Source organism: Myripristis murdjan, chromosome 9 (genome assembly GCF_902150065.1).
Source record: "Myripristis murdjan chromosome 9, fMyrMur1.1, whole genome shotgun sequence".
Lineage (NCBI taxonomy): Eukaryota > Metazoa > Chordata > Actinopteri > Holocentriformes > Holocentridae > Myripristis > Myripristis murdjan.
In genome coordinates this window covers 32,240,506-32,262,393 of record NC_043988.1, presented here as the reverse complement: position 1 = coordinate 32,262,393, position 21,888 = coordinate 32,240,506, and the positions used below count along the sequence as shown (strand labels likewise).

Sequence of the window (21,888 nt, the reverse complement as noted above, 5' to 3'; positions counted from 1 at the left end):
TAACCACTAGGTCTGTCTGTCTAAGATAAGGCATTGAACCAAACCCTTCAGTATGTATCTTACCCAAAACAATAGAATTATGCTAATGCCCACTGCAGAGAGTGATAAAACAAGTTGATGAGCATGTGACAGAGGATTTTATTTTCAGTGACAGACCTACTGATGTAACAATTGTAGAAGTCATAATTCTACAGCATGCTTTTCTAAACAAGGATTAAGGTGAACTGCTGATTCCTGAAGGGGAAATTCCATAATTTCAGCAAAAAAAAAAAAACAACAACAAAAAAAAAAAAACGGGACATACATACAAACACAATAAATAAAAGAAAAGACAGAGTTCCTAATGACTGAAGAGTTCTCGCAATGTTGACCATTAACACAACCCCTGCACTTTTGCTTCATTTGTAAAAGGAAGTATATGCAAAAGCATCAAGTTCGGCTATTTTTTCACAAGAAGTCATAAGGTATGAGATGGTTCACTACTAAAGTGTGAAAATAAACTAATTTGGTTCTACTGTGTAACACCAGAGAAGTGCCAGCAGTACTATTGTGGGACAGATGCAGGCCAAATGCATGACGTGGGATGCTGACAGAGCCAGTTCAGCCTTAATAAAGGTCTTGTTTTGTTACTGTTAATGTATAAACTATTTCAGATGGCCCTGTCCAGACTAAGCAACAATGCCATAAAACTGCTTATCATAGTGAACATTTCAAAGCTGACCTAGAATGTTTTCACCGACCACATTTTTCCAAAGAACCACTGTGTTGCCTTCAGAAGAAAATGAGTCCACAACTTCTGACTGCATGTAAAAGACTGAGACTCAGCAGTTTGTCATAGCCATGGCAGGAAATTAACTGTATTGTTTGCAGATTTAAGCAGCAGGAAAATCCCAAATTCACTGTACACGATCACTATTTCACTAGCCGGCTCAATTTTAAGAATAGGCTAGAAACTACCTAACAAAGTGGCTGGTAGAGTAGACAAATGTACTAGCCACAGACAAAACCAACACTTAGCTGGTAGCTGTTGGTAACTTCCCACCATGTCCATAATAAAGTTAACATGAGTGAGGATAGGAAGAGCCTGTTTGATAATACTTTATCCAAGGCAGACAATGACGCTGAATGCGCCTGAAGTGACTCACAGGGAAAAATGACATTAATATGAGACAATTATTAATCCTTAATGTGCCTTATCATGATTAAAGTTTATGGAAGTAGGGGTTCATTAGCGCTACGTGTCACAGCACTGATGAGAGGAGGTTTTCTCAGCACTGCCACAGTCTAATCAGGTCTCTCCACTGCAAACATCCTTCCCCTTTCTGCAGTGCTTTTGCCCTTTGCTTCCCAGCTGAACCGTGCCATTTCATAATCCAAACAAGGTTAGACCCACATGACCCCGTCCACCTCATAAATAAAATAAACTGAACTCTCAGCTGGACTAATGGGCACACCACCGGCTGCACTAAAACAAGGAGGCACATGTAGGACTAAGTGAGGCCTTGAGGGGATGGCCACACATCTGACACACGTTTAGCCGAGCAAGCACACCAGCAGTGGGGTTATAAAGCCATCAAGACGTAGCCACAGGCTCAGCAGAAAAGCCAGTCTACATCTGTTGGGTGAGACGGAAACCCAGACTGGGCCACAGACAAGCCTGCTGAAAACTTGCTAGTCAAGGAGAAAAATCATGTTGGATGTCAGAAACTGGGGGGCCAAAAGCAGAAGTAGTTGGCTGGTGGCCGATTTAAAAATATCCAGCTCACTAGGCCGGGTTCCTGAGTCACTGTTGAAGCTGTGAGCCTCACAGGCAGACAACAGACAGAAGCAGCAGAAACCAGCGGAAGCATCTTTAAAGCCTTGAATTTGTTTGGAGATTCTCAGTGGACCTACAGTATCTCCCTCCCTACAACCTTCAGATTCTTTTGAAACAGAGCTCTAGTCCAACCTGTATAACTCTGCCCACTTCAGTACCAGAAAATCTTCAAGCTTCTGGTCCTGGTCATGTGAGAGTATTGGAGGTAGGCACACAAGGAGGGGAAGAAAACAGATTTTCAACACACAAATTCATGAGGTACTATGTCTTGCCTTTTTCTTTTCTAAGTCTTTTTTAAATCTTGGCTGCCTCTTCCAGCCATTAACTAATTAAAAATACAACAACAGGGAAAACAGAAATCATCATTTAGTGGGGATATACATCACAAGGGTTCAGAAGCACAGTCCCGGATGATATAGCCTACATTTATTATGCGGTGTCAGATGAGGGTAATGCAGCCTCAGATCAAAGCTAGTATTTATCTCCAACATATTCTGTATGTTAACATGGCTGTTCCAGGCCATATGTAACACAGATGACAGATACTGAACCAGGCAAGAGGTTTGAGAGAATGGTAGAGTCAGAGCACAGCGGGGCTGGGACCACAAACTGGGGCAAACACATGTCATACGACTCAGCACAAGGCAGAGCTGGAAAATCAACAAAAGGGGAGGCAGTGATCCGCAGACAAATGCTGGATTACAACTCACTCCACCTACTTGGTAAGCAGCGGGTGTCACCAAACAGAATCTAGGCCTTGGACACGTCATTCAGAGTGCTGTTTGTACCTCCACTCTCAGCACAGACAGAGCTCTAAAGAGGAACCATTTTGGTTGCAAATTGAAATTACGCGATGGAGAAATTCAATCTGTGTGGAATAGTGCGCCTACAAAGAATATTCTTTGTGCATCTTAATTTGATTAACAACACCAACCCAATTGTCTTAATCTGAAAGATGTTTTAATTCTTTGATTGGCTAGGTCCCGTTCCTGAGGCTCGCTCTAACAAGAAACAGTGTTGTCCACAAGCGCCAGCTGTCTCCCAGATGATACTGACTCCTATCCATCTGGTCCCCTATGAAAACAAAGGTGAAGCATAAATGACTGTGCATACAAGAGAGTAACTTGTCACTTGTTAGTTGTCAGAGATGTGTAAAATTATGAAGCTCTCATGTAAATGGTGAACAAGAGTGTAATGCCACTTTCGGATAGCATTACCGTTCTGGCCAGTTTGATCTGAATCCACATTTGGGAACTGTACGATGGCCAAGTTGCTGAGATGTGACATTTAGAGAGCAGAAAGCAAGGGAACTATTTCAACAGTGGTAAATGGGACAAATGTTACTGATAATAATCTGTGCAAAGAGTTTTTCTACTTTACTGTATGTTCCTATTATCCATATATGGGTAGAGTATACACAGAAGTATGACTGCAATGACTTTACAACACTGTATATCTTTGTGTTTAAACACAGTGCTCCTTAGGCTAAATGCTTTCATGAGCGCTTACATTTTTGCTGGTACTCATGAAGTTTTGCCGGTTGAGAGCACCAGTGCCACCAAGTAGAAAGGTTGGTTTAAGCCAACACCACAATACATACAGTCAAAATTACTTTGTTAGACAAGCAAATAAGATGCGTTTAAGAGTTAAGTCCAGATTGATTGCAACAATACTTTGCAGAAGCGGCAATATGGTGAGGTCACATGTACCACAGACTCAGTGAACATTTTAAAACAGACAACAGGTCGTGACAAGGGAGGGAAATTACCACCAAATTATAGTGATGCAACGTCTGTGGTCTGTCTACTCTACAAGCTATTTTGGGAGATAACAAACTGTTGTCAAGATGTTTGTCTCCAAAAATCTATTGGGTCGGTAAGACAGTGGAAGCGGCTGGTGAATTTTGTTAGTTTACCTTGGCTTTGGGTAATTTATCATGACACTCTACAGCGATGTCAAAGTCTACAGGAAAAACAGCACCAGCCATTTCTGTCAAACCCAGCACTGACTGAGGCAAAGAAAATGCGGTAAAAGCGTCAATGGAATGTTGACTCCCCGGCTGCGGAAAACTCAGCTTGCTTTCTTGGCCCTCCGCTGTTTTTCAAAGCATTCTCTTTAAGAGGACGCCAGCCTCAATGAACGTCTGACAAAGAAGGAGTTAGTGCTAACTCCTGGGAGATGAAGGCAGCCAATGCCCTGGAAAAGCCTGACTCTTCAAAGGCTTGTGTGGTTGTTCCTCCTGAGGATGTGATGTAATCACAGAGATGTCTCCTTTCTGACAGCTACAGGGGTAGGTGAAGCCTGGGGAGCGCCGCATAGACGAAAAAAAAAAAAAAAAAAACCTAAGCTGACAGGAGTTAGATAAAACAAAAGTCATAAAACAAAAAGCAAATCTGAATAAAGTAAAATGATATGTAGGCAGGGTGTGAAATCCATACCAAATACTAGCAAAATACTCATAACTTTTGGCTGACCGATTCTGACAACTATATTCTCTTTAGGGCTGTGCCGTATCCTTTCGTTCAAGATAACACCAGTAAAGTTGTCCACAAAAAAGTGTCTTTTCATGATATCAACAACACAGCAGAGTGACGACGTGTAGATGTTGCTTGTGTTATGTAATGTTTATATCTCGTAAGTTAATCATGCATTTATATGTGCCCGGCATAATGAGAAATCTTCCCAGTATCACCATGATAGTCATGCTGTGACTAACTAGAGAAAATGTTAAGTTGCAAGCTGCCTGTGTTTAGGTTGAAGAAGCACAGGTAATGCTGGTGTGAATAATTGAAATAACAGTGTGTCCATTTTGGGAGGACATGTCCGTTGTGCGGACGCTATTTTCTAGCACCCTCGTATAACCAGGGTGGCGCTATTGTCACTGTAACCTGGTCAGGAATACATCTGTGAAGTTTATTTCTCTGAAAAGCAATATTCTCATTTGTGTGTAATTCTAGGTTACTGTTAAAAATGGATCTTGAAAAGTCTATTGATATATTTATGTTTGAATGAATACTGGTGGTTTGATTTGGTACTGTATAGAATATATATATAGACATTTCATTCTTGCTTCACGGTAGTTTATGCCCTGTTGCGGTCAAGATGCCAGAGCATAATGGTGATTTATTTGTTACTCCAGACTGATGACAATACTGTTGCACTACACCAATAAATAACAGATGGAACACAGTACAGTTCAGAGAAGAAATGACGTCTCCTCATCTCCATTCCTGCGTCCTGACGGATACGCCGTCCTGTTTACAGCCTAAACCTGACTGAGGTAGCCCTTACCTACTACCTCAGTAACAGTTAGCTTTATGGTACCTTAAAAGCTACTTCAGAGGATTGGACAAAGGAAGTGTCACTGAGGAAAAAGCAAGGTGAGCATGGCAAAACTGGATAAAAACACTTCAATAAGGTTGAGAATCAACTAGAATTAAAATGATCAAATAAGAAATAGTCGGTTAGATATGGGCTAATGTACAGTGTTTTGAGGGAAACACTGTAGTTATTGTTTTTTGTTATATCGAGTGTAATATCGTTACCACAAACTACACTGAAATATTGTGATATTATTTTAAGGTATCGCCCACCCCTTATTGTCTTTAACACGTTTCTTTGTTAAATGACAAAGCACATTTTATTATGCAACAGAGCCATGTGTTTTCTGTACAGCTTTCACACATGCCACCTTGTTTTCTAATCCGTGGCTTTAATTCTAATAGCAAATTTGAGTTGTCCAAAGCATCCAAGAATGCAAAAACATCTGAATAACTTCTGACGTGTTTAGGCATCTTCAAATCAATGGCGATACCAAAAACTTGGTATGGCACTAATGGGTATCATTTTTCAAAGCTCCACTCCAACAGGAGCCATAATCCGTTTACAGTGATAGAGCCTCACTGAAGCAGCTTCTAACTAGCATGTTACTGTTTCCCAACTAATGTGTAACAAGAGCCAGAAGAACAGGAAATGCCCTAATGCCAAGCAAGTCAGGACAGGACCAGAGACGTCAGCTACCGCACTGAATTATCTATTTAGGGCCTCAGTAAACAAGGCCCAGGGTGTCATCAGTGGGGGCGATTACCACCAGCCACCAGCCAAATGCTCTCCGATTCTACATATGGCTGGTAAATTTGTCTACTTTGCCAGCCACTTTGACAGGTAACCAATCATCATTGTGAGTGGTAAATTTCAAGGTTCACCAGCCACTGTGATTGGTGCACAGAGTGGGGTTTTTTATATTGCACTGGGTGTCACATTCCATCGAGTGTGACATAAATTCTAATAATTATTCATTCAAAACAATCTATTTCATGAGGCAACAGCTTAATATCAAGCCCTTTTTGTCATGCACGTCACTCTGTTGAAAGATTATCAAGAAAAACAGTATGGGCACTTTAAAAAAAAAAAAAAAAGAGTAGGCTATAAACTATTCCTTAGTGTTTTTTCACTTTAAAGTTAAAGAGATGAATAACTAGAGAAGATAAAGCCCTGGCTGGGTTATTTCTTACTCCCAAAAACACCAGAATTAATAAACTCCAAACAATATTCTACCTATTAAAATGTATAGCCTAATAACTATTATGCTATATTACTGGGGTTTAGGTCTAATCATTTTAAGGTTCTTACATTCGGCTTTGAGAAAGTTATTGTTCAGTGCTGAGAATATAAATTCTATCATTACATCTCTGACATAAGAAAAACTTAGATATATTCCCATTTCTAATGTAAAGGGCTAGCACTCCAAATGCATACCAGTTTGTCCCTAAACTGTGCAGTATCCATTTTTCACTGTTGCATTTTGTAGTGTAAATATCAGTGGTTCTCAACCTCAGGGTCAGGACTTCCCAGGGGCTGTGACATAATTCTGGGAGGAAATTATGTCACAGAAACATATTTCTACTGTACAAATTTATCACCATGGCTGTTTTTGCTCATTTTCTGTGTTTGTTTACTAGTGAACTACTGCATAGTTCCCAGTCGCCATAAAGGATAAAACAAAATCATTCTTTGGTTAAACTGTTCTCGACTCTGCAAATGCAGGGTTATGGAAAGGTAGAGAAACACTCATCTATGTGTTTGTCACGTGTTGTACATATGAGAACAATTATTCTTTCTGTTCTGAAATGTCTTCCACTGGCAATAACAGAGACATGAACCTTAACTCCTCCAGTGCCAGTCTGCTACAGGCTTCACTAAGGCTGCACACAGATCCACAACAGGGCTACAATCTACCATTCTACTACCCTAAACAAGCACATTCACAGCAAATTTACATGTGCAGAGCCAGTACAGCAGAGTTAATAGGGACATCATTTATCTCACAATAATCGTAAGAATTTTTTTCTACCAATATGTAATATCTAATGTGGTGCATGCTAGGGCTGGACGATAAGGATAAAATCAAATATCATGATATCTTTGACCAAATACCTTGATCAATAATGTGACAATATTGTGGGAATGACTACTTGCGCAAAACATTTAAACGCAAGTGATTTTTGCTAAACAATCATCAGTAATGTGGATATGATGACCAAGGTAAAGACAAATGATAAAACAGTTAGAACACTCTCATAAGTTCAGAAAATTGCATTTCTTTACACTAATGAAACCCTTAAACACTATGAAAAGACAACACTTCACGATATTACAATATCTGAAATCCCAAGCAATATCTTTCTCTCGTTCTATCACCCAGCTATAGTGCATGCAATCATAAAATATGATAAACCTCAAATATATAAGAGATTTTAATGAGCATTTGCTATTTATCATTAATTTAGACCACAGAATTCTATATTACAATAACTAAATATTATTATTTCATCAAGGTATGACTCCACTGAGAGATGATAAAACTAATAATATTACTAATAATATATATACCAATATACTATTAATATTGAACTGTTGCCCAGCCATAACTATAAGCTTCTGCTGTGGCTGGGTCATTTTCTTCTCTGTTCTTTGCCTTTTTTCTCGCAATGTGATAAACATAAATAAAATTTATGTAAAACAATGAAATTCTTAGATGAATGCAAAATCCTGCAGAAATGTAAGATTTTGAGGAACAAATATTCCGTTCTCGATCACAGTACAAAGAAATGTGTCTGGGATACTCTACACCTATTTAATGATGCTTGCAGGTATACTGACGTGCCTTCATGTGTGCGTCAGTGTGCTTGCTGATGATTCACAGAGAGAGCAGAGGAAAATGGTTACATATCCATCAGGACACAAAACAACAACAGCATCTAAAAAAAAAAAAAAAAAAAATGAAGAACACAGCACAGTTGCTCCAAAATCTAGAGTTGTGCGATTCACAGAGTTGTGTGATTTCCAGGAATTAGACAATTAATTGGTTTGTGTCCTGCATACTTTCCATTACAAATACTCCGATAATATGAAGAGCCACCTGTGAATTTCCCAGTCTGGGATCAATAAAGTATACCTATCTATCTATCTATCTATCTAGTCTGAATCCAGCATAGCATTAGCAGTAGCTAACGGTGGTAGCAGCAGCTAGAAAGTCAGCTACAAGGGTTTACACTCTTACCATCTTACTGTGGTCCTAATTTACAAAATTATAATGATAAATAATTACTAAATGGCTAATTATTTTGGGGCACAGCTATAACCCACACTGTACTTGTTTGTCGTCTCCTGGTTTAAATCTGAAGCATCTCCAAATGATGATGATCTATCTTAATGAACAAATTCTAAATTTTTATAAGCAGACATCAGAGAAAGACGTTCCTCTCTAATTTTGGGTCTATTCACTCCTTTCCACTTTGTTTGTAGGTATATGTTTCGAAATATGCCCTATGCGAGGTTTCTCTCGTTCTTTTCACTGGTGTTTACTGTTTCTCCTTCTTCACTTTCATTTTGGTCACATGAGGGCACATGATGCATTCAAGGGTTATGATTGGTCAAGCATAACAGAGGCATCTGATTTCAAGGACTTCTTATTCAGGACTTTCAGGACAATTGAATATATAACAAACGCTTCAATATTGCCAGATTAGACAATTATTATTCATGGAAAGATTAAATTGTAATATGATTACCTACGATTAATTGAGTAGCCCAAGCTCCTGCTAAATTAAGCATGAAATGAATGCTTAATTTAATTTAATGACTTTAATGAATAATATGAATAATGAATAAGATGACATGCTCCAAAATTTTGACTTGCACTACTATCCATTTCAACTTAAAAGCAAAGACTCCTCAGGACAAAGAAATTTCAGGCAGGACACTGCTGTAGTCTAAATCCAAGCTTGCTTTTCTGACAGATTTTGTAGGTTGTAGCATTTTATCAGAGAATGGGTATATTTACAACAAATTAAATAAACAAGAAAGCCTACCAAATCAGAAAATTACACTGTCTTAATGTTTATGCCTGTTACACCAAGTTCCATAAAAACCTTTGCTTCTTTTTTAGACTTCTTCATCACATATGGACATCACATATCTTCATCACATATGATCATTCTGGGGAATATTTTCTTACATACACAATCATTCTGACAACTGCAATCCTCACGACTGATTACTAATAACGTTGGTGACTGAAGCTTTTTCTACTGCTGCAATAAATGTGAGTCATTCTCGAAACAAGTATCTGATGAATGCCAAAACACTAAGTAAAAATGTACATGGTTTTTACAACAAAGCGCAATGCGCTTTCATCAATATTAACAATAAATGGCCAAAATCCCCCTACGGTTGAGCTCACCAAACAGTAAACAAACCCCCGGTTGCCGCGGAGACGAGCTCATCACCCAGTGCTCAATGTTCCCTACCTGCTGTTCTCCCTGCGCTCAGCCAGCATCTCAACTCGTCAGCAGTAAAACAGAGAGAGCGATATTCCACAATATGCCAAAGACAGACTCCTCTTCCCCCGGACTGCTGTCTCTCTGGTACAGAAAGACGACGACAGCGGCACAGCGCGTTCCCCTCACGACGGCGTGAGTGGAGGAGAGGCTAAGCGTGGAGGCATGGCTCGCCTTCACTGGCAGTGCCAGGGGCTTTGTTCGCCAGCCAGCCTGCTGTGTGTGGCCTGCCGGGACTGGCACAGCTGATCCCCCCCTGTTACCGGCTCTGCCACACGGGTGGGGTGTGTGGAGGTTTGGAGGGAGGGGAGGGGAGGGGGAGGCTGTGGCCTCCGTCACACTGAGAGGAGCGTACCATCTGGCCGAGGAAATGGGGGACATACACAAACGACTACACACAGCAGCAAGCACCATAAAAAATTCAGCTTATGGGGATTTAGTAGTCATTATGTAGGCCTGGGCCCGATGAGTTCTCATTAACTTTGCAAAGCACTGTGCAATATTACCACATTAGGTGTTTGTCAAAACCTATAAATGACATTTAAAAAAAATGTTTTTTTTCTCCCTGTAGTGGGACCTGCTGAGTACCAGAGAGTTTTCTGGTTCACCAAAAATATATTGTAGTGTGGTTTCCAGCTGACACTCTGACTAGGTGGCATAGAAATGAGGCAGGCAGAGAAGGCAAATCATCCTTGAAGCCTTGAATGAAGCCCTGCTCTGCTTTCTCCCGCTCAGCACACTGCCAGCGGCAGGTTTGCATATCCACTGGAAACTGAAAGAATCCACAGTGCTGCAAGCCCAATCTCAGCCGGAGAGACCTGTTGTATTATGGGACCTGAGGGCTTTTCAGCTGCTCAAATCACTCTCCACAGCAAAGAGGTGCGCCAACCTCCTCTCTGCCTAAAAATCCGTTAGATTCTGGGAACTTGAGAGCTACTTTACATACGGCTTGACAATTAGCTGTGAATATTCATACATTGCAATTTTAGTTATCACAATTAGCAATGGCAAAATCTCGAGGGCTGCCCCATGAAAGTCAATGTATCACATAAATCACATAATCTGTCACAGATTCTTCAAGCCCGGCTTTTTTTTTGTTTTGTTTTGTTGTTGTTTTTTTTTTTTTTTACCAATTTGCACCTGTAGTATGTAGCGACTCAGCAGTGATGCTGCCGCTGAAAATACACCCACTCACACCATGATGCCACGGGAAGAAAAGGTTTGAGGGGACACACTGAAGCAACCAAAAATGCTGTTCAGTAATTTAATCATTTATAAAAGATTAATTTAACCAGAGTCTCATTATCTGTCAAAACCACATAATATTTCATATTGTCTGACAATTAAAATCCTTATGCAGCCATCCTAATGAGTTTTATAAATTTTAAATGCAAGAACATGTTTGTATGACTCTGCTGCTCTTGATTATGACTGCTTTGATTATAATTAACGTGGTCTATCAATAATGAAAATAGTGGCAGGAGATTTTCTAATTACAACAAAGTTAAAGAATTTAAAAAAAAAAAAAATCAAATATATTGTTTCAGTAAAGTACTGGAAGGCAATATCTGAATCCACTAGAGGAAACAGAGGAAATTCTGAGTGAGGTGCACCCAAAACAATTTCAGTCAGTAGTCAAAACTACTAATCGTGATTTATAAGTTTAATTACAATATCCCACAAAACAATTGGGATTATCATTTTAGCCACAATCACGTAGCCTTTATTTTATCTCACTTTCTTTCGAAGTGTCCCAACATTTATTAACATCGAATGCTGGGGTGAGAGTGCTGTCTGTGAAAGCCAAAGACCATGAAACTTCAGGCAATAAACACAGCTGGGAAAAAAATTCTGTCATGCTGTCCCTACATAAATCACTACTGGCATTATCACAAATGACCCATCACACGCCCCTTAGTACATAATTTACCCTCCCGGCTTCAGGCTTACACTACCGCCTTCTACAAATATAGAATAGAAAAGCAATGTAACCTCATTCACATCAGTTAGCATTCAACAACTGACTTCTGTTTGAGGGAAATGTTAAGTTGAAATTTCTGGATGAGATGCTGTATAATTCATTACCTACTGCAACATGCAAAACACATATGCACGAACGTACATACATACGTAAGGCTATGTTTGGAAGCATGTATATTTTACACATGTGGTGTGCATGTTTATGTATCTAAGTGCTTGCTGGTTTTTGTACTGTTTTTGCACATGCTGGTTCTCTTGGCGTTCAGAACAGATTCCCCTGGAGGCTAATTAAGATTCATACTCTACTAGAACTGTGTGCTGGTTTTTCTCAAGAAAGACAACGCCTGGCAAATGACAAGTAAAGTCTAGTGTCTCTGATGCTGCGAGAAATGCCACAGAGGCAGCACAGGCTTCCTCTTTCTTCATGATGACCTGCATTTTACTTGGCCTGAGAAAGCTCACTAGGTGCACTGAGGAGGAAATTAGCATTGGCCTTGAGCTGCATTATCCACTAGATCATGATGTGGCTGTATGGCTGCACTAAATCAATAACAAACACACAGGTAAGAAGAGAACAGATACTGCTACTAACTTCCCACCAAAAAATCAATAAAAAATTATCTTGGATGGTAATCTTTTGTTTGTGTTGGCTTCTCTTTTCGGCATGGAACCTAGGTTTTATCTACTTAATGAGTATCACTGTATTAATTTTAAAACCACGATATTGCTGATGCAACTGAATAATTCTGACAAACAACATTGGGTATCCACTGACAGTAATTCAGTCTGAGTTGAAATTGCTTCCAGTTAAATGAATGCTATCATAAAAGGCCTTTTGCAATGATTTCTACTCCATTTCCCTTTTTTAAACTCAAAAGGAGATTTCATCCCAGAATGTTTAAATTAAGATAATCAGCTGTCACCCATTGTAACATAACTATAAGAGGGCATCAGGGAATATGCTATAGCAGTGGTTCAGTTGGGTCCAGGAACAGTTGAGGCCTTGAGGGGGTTTCCAAGGGCTTCCTGGCAAAATGTGGACTTCACTATTACTCGGCTTCACTATTATTTAATTTTAAGGCAGAATAATGAGAGAATGTCATAGAAATTACTGTTCTGGTCAGATGTTTCACTCTCCCCCACACGCCACCTACATCAGAAACAGTCCAGTTCTGTACCAAAACCAAAACTTATCCAACAGATGAATAAAGGCTAATGTATATCTTGTTAGGGAGACCCAATTTTATACACTTGACATGATATGAGCCTCCAGAAAACTCATAAATTTTGTAGCCAAACCGCTCTGAAACTATTTAGCTCAGCCAGGTTGCAAAACCTTTGAGCTTTTCTGCTTAAAGGATTCTGGGGCTGATAAATTCCCCCCAAAACATCAGCCCCTTTCACCTGACTGGTATTCACAGACAAGAGGTCCAGTAGCATAACAGGTATAGCCTAACAGACATAAGGTATATTCTATTCATAGGCATGAGACTGCTAGTCACAGGTGTAATTTAGCAGCGTTTAACTGCTGGCGACCCTGAAAATAACTGTCAGGAGAAATTACATGGCTCAAGTATCACTAATGTCTCATGCAGCCTTGACACTTTAAATCACAATTCATTACTGTTACAAGCAACTGGTAAATTATGCTTAACTTTAATATGAGACCGTTACTGCAGACAGTAGATTTAATTAACAGGCCCTTGGTCCTGCAAAAACACATCTAATGAGATATGAGGAGAAGAACCACACTCCACGTTGTGAGAACTAAAAGGCTATTCATTTATCTCTGACTAAATCTACTGGACTAACAATCTCCGGTGGCAACAAATTGTGAAAAGAATAAGATAACCGAAGTTTTCCTGTGGGGAGATGTCACTGTAATGCTTCGGTAAGCCATGGAAATCCTTATTTTGGCCCTGGAGTGTAAACCCAGCTATGAATGACTGAACTGGTGACACAAGCCAGCAGGAATTGGAAGTGCAAAGGAAGAAAAACAGAAAGAAGAGCGCCCTGAAACCTCAGTCATAAGTTTACTTCAGCTATTGAGACATCTCAGTCAGTCATAACAGAACAGGAACTTAATGCTGGACGCCCGTCATCAGTGTGGGTAATGAACACTAGCCACCAGCTTGATGATGCTGGTAAGATTGTGTGCTCACTGTTCATTTATTTTCATTTAACTACAGAGAATTACAAAAGAAACATATAGCTGCTAGCAACAATGAACCACAGTGTGGCAAAAAACACAGAGTACCCTGACTGCCCTGCAAGGCACTGTGGGTATTCAAGTCTTTGTTTTTATCGCAATACAACAGAAGTTATTATCTGTATCAACTTTCGCATCTCAATGACTAACAGCATGGAGAGGCTGAGCTTTAAACACTGAGGCTTTATTATAGCACCCCATACGGGCCAATCAGTACCATTCTGCTGACACAGTGGTATCCAAATTACTGCCTTTCTAGTCGTCATTCAGAGGTCCTATTCTATTCTTTAAAAAAAACTCCCTGATTGTACAGAGATGCTTGAACCAGATAAACTCTCTAATAATATATCTAACAAAGGTGGCAAGTGCATTTAGCGGTGGACAAAAAGTTTGTCTCTGGCCCAGTTTGCAATACTATCAAGCCAGCTGCTATAGGCCATGTCTGTACATCAGCCAGTCTACAGTCTTCAGCAATTTAAATTACACACTAGGGTGCAAGCTGATACAGTGGGTCAGTAAATATAACCATTCATACTCTGAGCAACATAATCAAAAAGTTACACAACGTCCATTCACTTCCTGTACACCTTAAAGTCCAGGGTTTCACAATCATTGGTTGTCAAAAAAAAAACAAAAAACTACAAACTTTTAGTCATCCCGAAGTCATCAGATGTCCGCACTTCCTTAATTCTCGAATGATTTGATTTTGCTGCAATAACAGCAGTCCCACCTGGCAGATGAATAATATGCAAAGAACTAATCACAGCCAATGAAATCTTCCCAGTTCTGTGTGTCTGAAAAACAGTGCTTGAAGGAACCTGCCCTCAGGTGTTGTAATCTGCTTTATTATTCCGTTTAGTGTCTCCTGTTAGCTTATATCAGTGCTTTCTCATCAGCACTAACTTGCTGGTTAGCCTTGTTTACTTTGTAGCTGCACAACAACACCGCATATTGTAGATGCAAACGGAGGCTCTCACACCACCCACAGTCAGTCAGAGTAGAATGAACCATAAACTAAGCTGAAAAAAGAAAAATCACAGCACGTCGACCCCTTTTAGGCGAGCTGCACAAGCAGAACCGGTGCCTCACAGGAACAGGACAAGCAACCGGAGACAAAAAAGCACCACTTAAGTCATTCAACAGCCTTTATTCACAGGTGCAGAGTGACTAGCATTTCATCCTGACTCTGTCCAGGACTCTTCCCATCAAGGCAGTTGCCCCTGTAACCCTGCCATCCCATTCACACAGGGCTCCAAGAGAAATAAACCACTTTTCTGTCCACATACCCCGAATTCACTAGCCCCTTTATCCAATCAGGTTTTCAGGTTAGATTAGGACACTCACATGATGACTAGATACCTTCACCAGTGGCTGGGTAAACAGACTTAACAGCCACATCTACAGCTTTAAATGCAATTGCATTTCTCAGCCTAATTGTCTACTTAGGCTCTGCTTTCTTTTAAGGCGACGCTACAATTACATGCCTAATAATCCATTATCAGTTAACAGAACTAATTAACCATTATACCACAATGGTGTGTCTTCATTGACTTAAATGAGAATAAACGGCCCCAAGAATTTACACTTCATAGTGCATCCAATGCAACAGCCACTGTTCAACACCACCCAAAAAACCCTCCAGCCAGGGATTATCTAGCCCTGTGATAAAGCCCTTTTTATGAAATTAAGATCATTTGCAGTTTCTAGAGTTTTCCATTAATCAAATAGCCTATATTAGCTTTAAAAGGGGAAATTAAAAAAAATAAATAAATAAATAAACAGAAACATCATTTAATGTCAGAGTTCACCATTTCTGGCATTAACACCTGTGCAAGTGAGTTGTAAGTAGGTATCACTTCATTTTTTTGGTGGTTAGGAGCAGAAAATTATGAACCGCTGAGATAAATAATTGAGCTGTATGGAAAATGTACTCAATGACATTGACATTAACAGTGACTAAACAAGATGTCTATTAATGTTGTCACTGTGAATTAATAATGGCTTTGGGTATCTAATTGTAGATGATTAAGCAACCTCCACCAAAGCCACTGCAGCAACATAGCAAGCTACAGCCACTTAGACAAGCTGATGCTGAACCACAAAATGCTGTTTTCTTTTGATACAGTCCAAGACTGTGAAATTACCAGCAGCCCGCAGGCAAATGCTGGTAAATTTTGGCTGTGGCCAGTTAGGTTAATCTACTATAGCAGCCAAATCATCTTGGCAGTCTACCAACAATATGGAGATTCTAGTGTCTTTTAAAAAGTTGGGTCCCTGTCGTGCTCACCTATGTTTCAGCTGGCTCCAGACAGAGACTAAAATGCAGTTAATCTAATAATGATGGCTAGATTTAAACATTTAGAGAAGTATAAAGGAGAATTTTACAATATTTCACCTCAAAACCATTTTGTTCTTACTTTGGGTGTACCTCATTTCCCCCAGTCAGATTGTCATTTTCCAAAGCCACATTCACTACACATAACAACCTAACCTGGAAACTTTTACATTTGTATTTAGGCTTACAGCATCACTCACTGAGCCATGCATTATTTTAACCTGTATGATGAGCCAATGCAAATCAGCACTGGTTAACAGAAGAGTTCAGTGTCCTTCAAATCGCAACACTACCATTTACTTTGTTTAAAAAAAAAAAAAAGAAAAAAAGAATGACATACTTCAAAGTACATAAGGTTTTGCAAGGGTGTACTGAAATGCAGCTGTATGTTTTGGGTGCACTGTCCTTCCAGACAAAGTACAGAACCTGCAGACTGCAGACTAATTTTAAACTTGGCACAAGCAAGCCCTCTTCCATTATGTCATTAGATATGGTGTCTACCTCATATCTCACCCCTCATGTGGTCAACGATCACAGTAAGCACAACAAGATCATCACAGAAGTTTGTAATAACACCGTAGTTAGGCTGTAGTATACATTTAGCCCCAAGCTGCAAGGCCGACTGAGCCTCTGTCAGGTGGCTGGCTGTTTAGACAGGCAGCCAGGCAGTCAGCCATTTAATCAGGAACAATGCACTGACCACTGGACAGGTGACAAAGTTGTACATTAGAAGTGCAACAGCCCAGGCACCTCATCTAACATAATAATACTTGAGACAATAACATTTAATATGACAGCTGTTCATCAAGCAGGTCATTGCTGTTTCAGATTACCAGCTAGCTTTAAAAAAAAAACAAAAAAAAAAAAACATAGCTGCTGGCCGGTAACGTTTTGCATACAACACCCCTGTCTGCCACCCATAATGTGAACTAATCATCCTAGCAGAAGCAGCATTTCTCCATTTCTCTATCTTCTACATCGGTCCCTGTGTGTGCTCTAGTCATTGTGTTTGTGGTTTCTGAAATTCCTGGACCCAAACAGCGGCGAGGCAGGGCGCAGTGATCGAAAACACAACACAACACAGCACAGCCGCAAGAGCGTTTCGGTTAACGTGTAGCCGAAAAGCTGTCAGCTAAATTAGCTTGCACGGTTAGCCTCGGCTAGCTCGCTACCAGCTGATCCCCACTAGCCTCGCTGTATGTGAAAGGTAACTGTCAAGCTAAACGGGTACGTTTCATGGAACTATATGGCCTTCAATAAATAGCTTTCTAACGGTGCAGCTGGTTAGTCTTTCATAATTGCGGCTGGATAAGTGGTGTCTAGCTGGTTGACATGCTAACGTTAGCTGTGCCGTCGCTGGCTAACCGTCGTCGGCGGAAAAACTAACGTCTGCGCGAGCCTGGGATGCACATTCCTGCCGAGGCTAACTTGCTTGGCTACCCGGGCTAGCAGTTGACTGTTAGCCGACTGGGTATCCGCCATCCGCTTACCAATAACTTGCGTAGACAGCGGGATTTTCCAGTCAAAAGGTAGAGGGTAATCTCCAATGCGTTCACTGTGTCGACGCGGCACTCTTGTGTTTTATCCATATGATAAAAATGATGCCCCGATCCGAAGCTGGTGTGTGGAAACGCCGGCCATCTTTTCCAAATCAGCCGAGCTCGTTCAGGCAACGTCCCACCGCTGATGGGTTTCTTCTCCGGGCTGCATCCCCCTTCCATCCAGCAGCGGATCTGAAGGGCAAAGCTGACATCTGTAGGAAAACTGAAATAAGACACTTCCTAAAAAAAAAAGAAAATAAAAATTAAAACACTATTATTATAGGCATAAGTAGAGGTACTTGTTGTTGTATAAGTAGTAGTCGCAGTAGAAGAAGTAGTCCGTAGTGTTATTATTATTATTCAAGGATTTAAAGCCCACATTATCCCAAATATTGCAATGGCAACTAGTTAATTTATAATGATTATAAGATGCTTAAGATAGCCCTAAGTAAGTTAATAAGAAAGTAAAGCTTTATTTACATGGCATTAAAAAAAAAAAAAAAAAAAAAAAAAACACACATTTGCAAAGTGCCTCTCACACACGAAAAGTACAGACAAATACATAAAATAAATTAAATTACAATATAAAACATGGCACCGTGAGAAACAGACCAGACTAAACACGAATCAAAGGAAAAGCCAGGCATGGACATCTATAGAAATACAGTAAATGAATAGTAGCGATGACAATAATGATAATATTGTTATGATTATTTATCTTTATAGCGCCTTTCAAAAGGTTGGTTTGCATAGGTGGTTTACATATAGACTAGAATAATAAATACGTGAGATAAAAGCAATAAAACAGCCAAAGATCCAGGTTAATGTGACATGGACACATGATGCACAAAAAAGAAAAGGCAATAACAAAGACAAGGCAGTAAAACTTTAAGATGTAATTAAACCATTTACAGTGAGACATATGGTTATAAAAATGAGTTTTGAGCAGTGTTTTAAAAGCATGTAGCCTGCATAGGGAATCGGTATGGTTGTTTTGTTCCTTTTATTTAATTTCATTTTATTTGAGAGCACAATGTAAAAGGCATTCTGAAATATACAACAACAACAACAACAACAACAACAACAATAATAATAATAATAATAATATACTTGTTGCTTAAAAATAAGGGCTCCAGCATACATTTCATTTTTACTCTTTTTTGTAGTGACAATGATAATAGTAAGTTTATGTAGCACTTTTTAATAAATGAGTTTCAAAGTGCTTGATAACAACTACGTAAATTAAAGACAATGAAGTGGAATCAAAATGTACAATAGGCTATGGTAAAAGAAGTGAAAGAAATAGACAAACAAAAATAAAAATAAAAAAATAGAACCATAAGGAACACAGTATTAGTAGTATCAGTTAGTAGCAGTAATGGTATTGCATTAGCAATATTAAATAGTAGTCATGCTGTTAGTATTTTTATCACATTTCTAAATATCCGTTTAATCCTATTGTAATATCAAGTGTGAGGCACTAGGTGGCAGCAGTGCTCATCAGACCATGAAAACACACAGCGGTTCAAAGCCACTGTGTGGGTGGTGTGTGTGGTTTAAAAAAAAAAAAAAAAAAAGTTCACACCACAAACCAAAGAAACCTCATGTGTGGTGATGGTGATAGTTTCAGTGTAGGCATCTTACAGGAGTAGTTTTTTATCAGCAATATTCTTGAAAAGCAAAAGGGTTTCGATTCGGTTTTGAAGTGTCTCATTTGCCTGTGTTTCCATGCAGAAGGTGTGAACTTCATGGCCTTGTTCACTTTCTGCTGCAGTCAGTGCTCGTGTTCTCATCAGGCACAAGAAAGGCAAAAATAAAAATCTCAGCCACTCATTTTTGCTCTCTGGTCGCAGTGTGTTTGCTTAACTGTTTGTCATCTCGTGCATCTTGCAGTTATTATTTATATAGCAGACACAGGGGACAGGAGGGACACGTCCCCCCTGCCAGCCCCGTCCCCTGCACTTTACCAACAAAAAATGTCCCACCTCAACCCATATCCATCTTTTTGTTTCTTTTTTCTTCTGAGGCTGCATTCAGACGCCTTTCAGACATATTTGAAACCTGACCAAATTCACTTGATTAATTTAAAAAAAAAAATGGGGAAAAAGGTTGATCAGCAAATAAGCAAGTACTGACCTAAACATTAGTAAGAAATAAATGATTAAAAATGACTAAGAAATTAGAAAAAGTTACAAGGAAAAAAACAGAATGTTGCCAGGAAATCAGTAAAATAAATAAGTAAATAAACAAATAAATAATCAGAAAAAAGTAAAGAATCCCTTGTAAATTAAAAAACAATAAATTGTATAAATATATTTAAAATTAAATGACAAAAATACAATGAAAACATGTAAAACAATGCAAAAAAAATAATAAAATAAAATAAAACCGAAAAATTTATAAATAAAGCATATATATGTCTTGGAGCAGTCCATGCCCTCACTTCTGAAATGTTTTGCCTCGCCTCTGCTTGTAAACACTGCTGTGTAGCTTTCAGGTTCCTGTTTTGTTACAGCAGGAAGTGTAAAGTGAAGCCAGGAGGCTCATTTTCTCCACACTAGACAGTTTCACATGTTGGCAGCACCAAGTGGCAGGAAGAGGGAAGTGTTTTAATTGTGAGACTTCAGTATCCATATATCACAAACTGTGTTGTGCCGTCAGTAAACTGCATGTCGGACCAAGTTTTCTTTTTTCTTTTTTCTTTTTTTAAGAGTTTGGTGGCGATCAAAGTTTTTTTTTTTTTTTTTCTCAGTGTTTTGTCCCACTGTCTCTCCACAGAGCGCACTGATGCTGTCATGGACAACGTTTTTTATACCTCTGTGGCATTTTGATCCTGTGTGCTGAGGAGATTTCTTACAGTGAGCAGAGCTGACAACAGAGTTCGATTTGGTTTTAACTGATATGGATAGGGTGTCTGTCTATCTAGAAACTACCTCAAATGTCTGTCACCCCCCATCGGGGCGGTAGTGAAATGCTTTTTAGTTGAGTCCAGGTCAATTCTAAGACAACATCTGGTCAAGTTTGAGTCAGGACCTGGTCCAAATGGTGTTAAGCAAAAGACAAACTAAATAAATAAAAAGCAAAAGACAAAAATAAATAAAGTAAAATTAAGAATTTCTTAAGGACCAACAGAAATGTAGATCTAATTCATACCAGACCCATCAATGCCAAACTAATCACTTTCGTTTTGGAGACAGTCATTTGTTATACACATGTGGAATCATTTTAGCAGCATCACTGGCAGCAAGAGTAGCAGTGACTCAGCAGTTAATATTCGTAGCTGGAAGGTTATGGGTTTGAATCTTAGCCACTTCCTGCTGTGGAAGTGGAGTTTGCATATTTGTCTCTTTACTGGTGTGGGTTTCTTCCCACGGTCCAAAGATATGTAGGTCATGCCATTGTGTCTGATGTGGTATGATATGTAACCTATATTTTCTATGTATGTCATGGATGCATCTATCGGCAGATTATTGGCATTGGTATTATTTTATTATTTTATATTTTTTTACTGATATATTATTTTACTGCGTTGGTACGTGGGGCCTCAACCTCAACTTTGCACATATCAGGAAATGTAATAAATGGATTGGCATGATGTTTGGTGAGTGCATTCATCAGAAATCTCTCTTTAGGGAGTCTAAAGAGAGATTTCTCCACATTGTGGCAACCCTGTGACCTTTGCTCTAGCACAGGCCTAGCCAAACATTTGACTGGTACATAGTATATCTCTAAATGTAATGGATGGATAGCTAAGTAATTTCCTAAGGGTACTCATGCTCCCCCAGGGAATGAACACTATCAGTTTGTGTATCATCATCACCTTTCATCAACAGGAGTTTTAAAATCTTAACTAATCCTAACTCCTAACTAATTTTTAAGTTTATACTCCGCAGAGGAAGATTCCTCTTTATTTTGATGAGGGCATTACCTTTCCTCTAGCACTACCCTTAGGCCAAATGTCAAATGTAATATCTCAAAATCTATTGGGCAGATTCCAGAGAAATTTGGTGAGCCCATTCATACTCCCTAGAGGATGAGTCCTGTCAAATTTGATGACCTTTCCTCTATCGCCGCCCTCAGGCCAAAATGGACAAACCCAATTCTAACACTACTTGCATTTGCCGACATGCACCAGGCCAGAGGGGAACCAGTGACAAAAAAACAAA

At 39.4% G+C, this 21,888-nt stretch overlaps 1 protein-coding gene across 2 annotated transcripts in view; it reads right to left on the bottom strand.

The window, feature by feature from the left end:
• The window catches only part of wdfy3 (WD repeat and FYVE domain containing 3), a 150,144-nt gene extending 132,323 nt beyond the window's left edge, over positions 1–17,821 (bottom strand). For both annotated transcript variants that reach the window (XM_030059309.1, XM_030059311.1), the window contains exon 1: positions 17,672–17,821. The gene's annotated coding sequence lies outside the window, so the exon portion shown is untranslated. The remainder of the gene's footprint in view (positions 1–17,671) is intronic.
• Positions 17,822–21,888: the final 4,067 nt, after the last annotated feature.